The sequence below is a fragment of the Tigriopus californicus genome, chromosome 10 (genome assembly GCF_007210705.1).
Source record: "Tigriopus californicus strain San Diego chromosome 10, Tcal_SD_v2.1, whole genome shotgun sequence".
NCBI lineage: Eukaryota > Metazoa > Arthropoda > Copepoda > Harpacticoida > Harpacticidae > Tigriopus > Tigriopus californicus.
The window spans coordinates 9,541,919-9,548,474 of NC_081449.1; positions in this window are offsets into that span (position 1 = coordinate 9,541,919).

Here is a 6,556-nt window from a genome sequence, read left to right on the forward strand (position 1 = left end):
TTTGCTTGTACAAATTGACAATTGAAAATTTCAAACTTTAAATTGAAAACGAATCTACTTACCGAATTACTAATGCCAATATATATAATTCTAAAAAAAAAAGTGAAGTACTCAATTCTTAACATTATTATTAGATGGTTTGACGGCTGAGATTTGCAGTAAAATCCTTATTCGTTGTCCTTATAATATTACATCATAACGAACAAAAGGAAGTCAAGGGCACTTCACTCTGATAACTTGCAAGGCAAAAACGTACAAGTTTTGCACTTATTATTACGGTTATCCGGACTATTCTACTTTCTATGCTTGAAAACAATGCACACTAACCGTTTAGTCAAGTGGGAAAGTTAAAATACTGACACCTGTCCTCCACTAAGATTTTAGTGCTTCAGTTTTTCAAGGAAGTGATTGGATCTTTCAATCTGAGTTATGTCCGTTGCTTTTATATTTTAGCTAAACGTTTACGAATTTCATAAACGATGAATAGAATGTCATTCAATGCAAAACCTACCATGTCTGAATGTGCAAAAATAAAACTTAACATGAAAGGGCCAAGAACAGTAATAAAATACTTGGTCTTCCAACGAGCTTGTATTAGCCGATCTGAGAAGCCCCTGAACTCGAGTTCTACCCTGAACAAAGGCTTGGTCGGGATTTTTGGACAAATATCAATTCAAAGGACCTTTTAAAAGAGAGTATTGGTTCAACTTCCTTGAGCAATTGCCTTAGGTTCACAGGCAGAGGGTTATTTAATCTCGAGAGCAAGATCTACTGTAAACGATTTTTGTAACTTGTCTTTGCGACTGTTGATTTTCTAGTTTTTTCAGCATCATTTAGGCTACTTCAGCTCAAGGTATGCCTCTCTTTTCACTGAGTGTTGTATCAGTATCAGAATTTGGACAAATAATAAAAAGGTCAAAAAAAGTTCCGATGTTTCGGGTAACAAACACTAAATCCTACTGTCCAACTCAATTTCTTTATTGGGCCTCTGCGCGTACGAAAGCGGTTTCTTGTGGTCATTTCCAAGAGTCTTATTTCAGTTCAATACTATGATTGGCTTCCAACGGAAGCATGTATTTCAAATCATGTCATTTTGAGTAACAACTCCGTGAAATTTGGTTGTTTGGCATGTGGCAAACAAGACAAGATACACTAACCAGGGCTCAACCCGAGTGGCACCAGACAGACCCTGGCTTAGGATTGGGTCTCTTGTATTTAGTCACAGCGAAAGCTGAAAGCTCTTTCATTGCCGAGCGCAGACCTCTTAAAATGTTCCAGTAGGATCAAGAGATTTGGCGATTCTTCATTTCCAAAGCCCAACCAGATCCCTCTCCATTACTGCACATCTCCGCACTAGTCCTACAACTACTGAATGTAGTGTTTCTTTTGTTCCAAGTGCCCTGCATATCTGCTACTGCCAGTATGTAGCTATTGTACTGTACAGTACTATACATGTACGAACCTCCAGTTATGTGTGCCTGCGTAGTACAAGAATCCTTCCAATTGAGCCACAACAACAAATAAGAACTAGTAAACGAGACCAGTAACAATATTTCGTCCAAGGAACGCAAGTGCTCCATGCAAGTTGGTCCTTCCTAGCCATGGCTCAACTCAAGCATGAAATGGCTTCACTGCTGCTGCTGTTGTTGTCGTTGTTGTTGTTGTTGTTGTTGTTGTTGTTGTTGTTGTTGTTGCTATTTCTTAAGTTGGTGTGGCATGTGTACAAGGGGATTGAATTGCTTCGGCTCTCATTCCCAACTGTTTTGTTGTTTGGTCGGCTATGTGCAATGCCTCTGGTGAGGGTAGGACCACTAATAGCAATCGGCGGAGTTCGTCAAGGGTCAACCTTTCCGTGCTTGAGGCTTACTCGCTGTATTCCATTTCAACCATTTCACATCCGAGTTCACTCGATGGACGGAACGGACCCTTAGAGAGGCTTAAAAACTTTCTTTCTCCCTCACTCGAAAGGTTGGTAATGTCCCTGCTCCTCCAACCCTTCACGAAGCGTACTCAGAATTCGAGCGTGAGGTTGATATGGTATGATCTCTTTCTTCTCAGTGAAGCGAACAATGGTCACCACTCAGAGTGGTCAAATGCATTCATACACTCATACCATTTCATCTAGAGGGCGGTGATGGATCAATTGGATCGGGAGAAGGACTCGGCATCGACGAAAAATTATCATGTTACAAGGGTATTGATTTTGCTTTTTTGCTTTTTGTTCGTTAAAAAGATGCAACAATCAATTAAACTAAAATCTTGCGTGAAACCTCATTAATTGATATTGACAAATCAATATATTAATGGATATTTTGTCATGATTATTATTTGCAGACTTGACTTTTTTTTCTCTTCCTTAAAAATGTCAAATTGAATAGGTATCATGACATTCCAATCCCAGCAAACATGTAAATTTAGCCCAGTGACAAAGCTGAATGAATGTGACATGTGTTTGAGGAAGCGCCCTCTGCTTCGTCGTCTAGGTGCGAACAAACAATAGCAGGAACGAGAGAAAACGCTGTCAGACGCCAGACCTTATTAGGGGATTATCAAATGAACAATTCTTTGCCCAAGAACTGTGACACAATGAATAAGCCATCAATTCTTCTGGGAGACGTTTCAAATTCTCTATGGGTGAAACTCCGAACAACCTTTTTTCTATCTGTTTTTGGTTTTGGTTTTTCACTGGCTTTTCTAACCGCTACAGGGAATGTAAATCCCACTACTATTAAAATGAAAGGTTATAATTCGTCTATTTATTACCTTTCGATCTTTATATGATATTTGGTCTACCAACGAATTTGAGTTGGCAGACCGAGCTGGTCCTTGAATGTAATTGTGATCTGCGTCAGTCACACCCATACATACAGACTGTTACACCTTTGAACCAAGAATCCGGCCAATTTAGTTCTCCAAGAAAAGATCAAATCTATTACATTGCCTCTTTTCGGGGAATATTTCTGATTAACTCTGTGCTAGAATGCCAAGACTTTTAATTGCCATTTTCTTTGCTAAAGAAACAACTTTTCTAAAAGGAACAATTTTTGTTAAATCAGTATGCTTGAAAGGAGCTTATACAGGTTCATGGAACCACTTAAAATACACTATGAAACATTATTGTCCAAAGCAAAACCTAATCAAACAATAGCATCATTATTCTTATTTATGCATTGTCTTAAAATGTCATCAATATACACCTGATGCTTCGTTATTACACTTTGAAAGTTGTATTTTGCAGTAAAACAGAGCGAAAAATTACTTATCTATATTTTAAGTAATCGCAAAAACCAAAGGATGCGCTTCTTCGATGGCATGAAAAATAAATGATATTACTTCATTTTCGTAAACATTTCTCTAAAACCCGAAAATAGCAAGTGTTGGCACTTCAAGCAATTCAGGATATGAAAATATCAATAGGCGTTTATAAAACATGGCAAGCTACACTAGCCAACCATGTAGTTGAAATATTACAAAGACACATCTCACAGTTTAATTTTCATATATGTCACTTTTTGCAATGATTATTTTCTACCTACCAAAGGTATTTTCATCAAACGTTCATTGTCAACCACGAATATCAATTAATTCTGATCTTGAAGTTTGAGCAATTATTATCTGATTTTTACTTTATGACATCACAGTAGTCAATTGTTCATTATTAATAAGATTTAAGTGAGGTTATTAAAAACTTTTAGGTTTTTCTGTTTTTTTTAATTTGGTTTGGTTTGGTTTTTCACCGATTCTCTATGAAATTCCGAATAATCTTTTTTTCCTTCTTTTTTTGTTTTTTCACGGGCTTTTCTAACCGCTACAGGGAATGTTATCCCCAGTGCTATTAAATTGAAAGGTCATAATTCGTCTAATAATTGACTTTCTTCCCTTTATATAATATATGGTCTACCAACGAATTTGAGTTGGCAGACCGAGCTAGTCCTTGAATGTAGGGTTGATCTGGAATGCTATGTAAAAATTTGTCCAAGTCTGACTTGAAAGATGCAGCCGAATCAACAAGGCCTACGTATTCTCTACGAATATTAGAGGGAAGCAAGTTAAACAATGAAGGAGCCCGAGAAAGAAGAGATATGGACTTCATTGTTCGAACTAGACTGGATTTTCGTGGACTTGAAAGTGCTCTCAAAAGTGCACATTAAGCCTCTACGTCACTAGAATTGACCCCAAATCCTGGGTTGGGACAAAGCTCATGAATGCTTTTGAAGACGTGCAGTACCAGATACCTTTTGTACCTTCTCTGAACACTGTACAGTCCAAACTTTTTTAGCCTCTCCTAATATGAGAGTTCTCTCAATCCTGTGATGTTCCTAGTGAAACATCTTTGGACTTGTTCGACCTCTTGCAAACCTGTTGAACTCATTGGAGCCCAACTGGGAGAAGCATATCCAAGATGTGGCTGAACAAACGACTTGTCCAGAGTTAGCATCGTGATGCTATCTCTGAACTTAAACGTGCGATATATCCAACAACACACTTTGAAAAGACTTACCCACCTTCAATGGATATATTAATCGAACTTTCCATTATTTTGGAGGACTACACCTAAATCTGTCATAGATGAAACCTGCTCAATATCTTTACCTCCATTATTACGAATGGAGTATTCACCGGAGTTGACCGAAGGTCATTGAGCGGAATTTCATTCCGTTCAAGGCCATATTACTCTCAGTAACCCAAGAATAGATTAATTCTAGGTCCTTTGCAAGGCGAGTGGAATCTTAGCCATTCCTACCAGAACTAACTTTGAATGGTCAGCATAAGAAGGGAGACTGGCAGTAATACTAAGCTTTTGAAGCGGGGCAACGAATATCATAAAAGGAGAGGCCCTAAGATGGAGCCCTGGGGAACACCTGACTTAACATCATATAAAGTATGTCACTAAGGGATCCTCAACCTTAACAATTTGCTTCCTATGATGACTGAAGCTTCTTATCCAATTGAGAACCTTACCTTGGATCCCAATGCCATGAAGTCTATTCAACAAAAGGCCACGATCTACTTTATCAAGGCCTTGGCAAAATCAAGATAGACAACATCAACTGACTCATGCCTTTCCAGTTCCTCAATGACCAGCTCTGAATGCTCAATCAGTTGGCAGATGGCCTCTAAAGCATCTTGATCTGTAACTATGAGATCATCTAATTGCTCAATTTGAGTAGCATTATCAATCTCAACAGCACTCGTCATTAGGAAAATGAGCTATTGCTTCTAAACTCAGAAGCATGTTAGTGATAGCCTCTACATTACTGATGGCTTCCCCATCAACCTCAAAAGGCCCAAACAGGGTGATTCATTTTTCTATTAGAGTTCGGAGAAGGGAAAAAGCCTTGGGATTCGACCTAAGCTCCTGAAACACCTTACTCTCAGTTTGTAACTGGTCATTTTCGATGGAGGCCTTAATCTTACCCTGAACTCGACCAACTTTTTTTGGAGACTACCACGATTACTGGATTCGAAGTGCTCTTCAGCCTTTTCGCTAGTTTGCATCTCTTTTTGAACAAAGCCTTCCTATATTTTGGATTTTTTATCCGTGTACCACTTTTCGGTACACATTCAGAGATTGCTAAACTGGAGCAAACTTCCTTAAAACTGAAACTAACTTTATAATGGCTGCATCTATGGACGATTCCTGTTTCAGAATTGAAATCAGGTCAAGTTATTCAAATCTTTCTATAATCAATGCCCAATATTCATCTTTGAACTTGAACTTGGCAGACCGACCTTTTTGACCGGTTTTACTCTAAAGCACGCCAGCTTTTGAGTCATGGTCGACCCTATCTCAAGAACATGATGATCTTACAGATTACTAGGTGTCACATGGACATACTGGATCAGATCAGGGTCATTGGAAAAGACCAAGTCGATAACGCTATTCTCTCTACTGGCTACACCAACATGCTGGAGAAATTGCGCGAGATCAAAACTCTCCAGCTTTTCAAACGACTGAGATGTGGAAAATTAAAGCCCCTAGAAAGAAAACCTTTTAGCAAACTGCCTGATCCAACTCATTTCCAGTGAATTGGAGAGCTGACATGAAAAGAGCTTACTGAACAAGATGGGGGCCTATACATGTTACAATAGACAGATCAAGACCTTGAAGATGAACAACTAAGACTCTTACTTCTCCATTCGACATTTGTACCTGATTAATGTGCAAATCGTTCTAACATATAGGCATACGCCCCCATGTGGTATATGGATTATCAGGGCGTATCCTATCACAACAACTAAGTTGAAACCAACTATGGTTAGTTCTCATCTAAACCCCTGGCCGAAGCCAGGTTTCTGTTATAGAGATGAATGAAATCTCTCTCTCAATGGCTAGTTTCTTCTAAGATCTTGACTTTTGTGTTGTCTTTTTAAGAAATCAGACAATGCACGTTAAGTATAGCCCCTTTACGGCCTCTCTTTGACGGACCAAGTTTACAAGATCTTGGACCATCCTCTCCAACCGTAAAAAATCCCTCTTATCAACAAAGCTACGTTCTACTGGAGGCAAAGCATGAGCTAATGGGGATGGTTGGGTTGGGAAATGGTCAGCTAA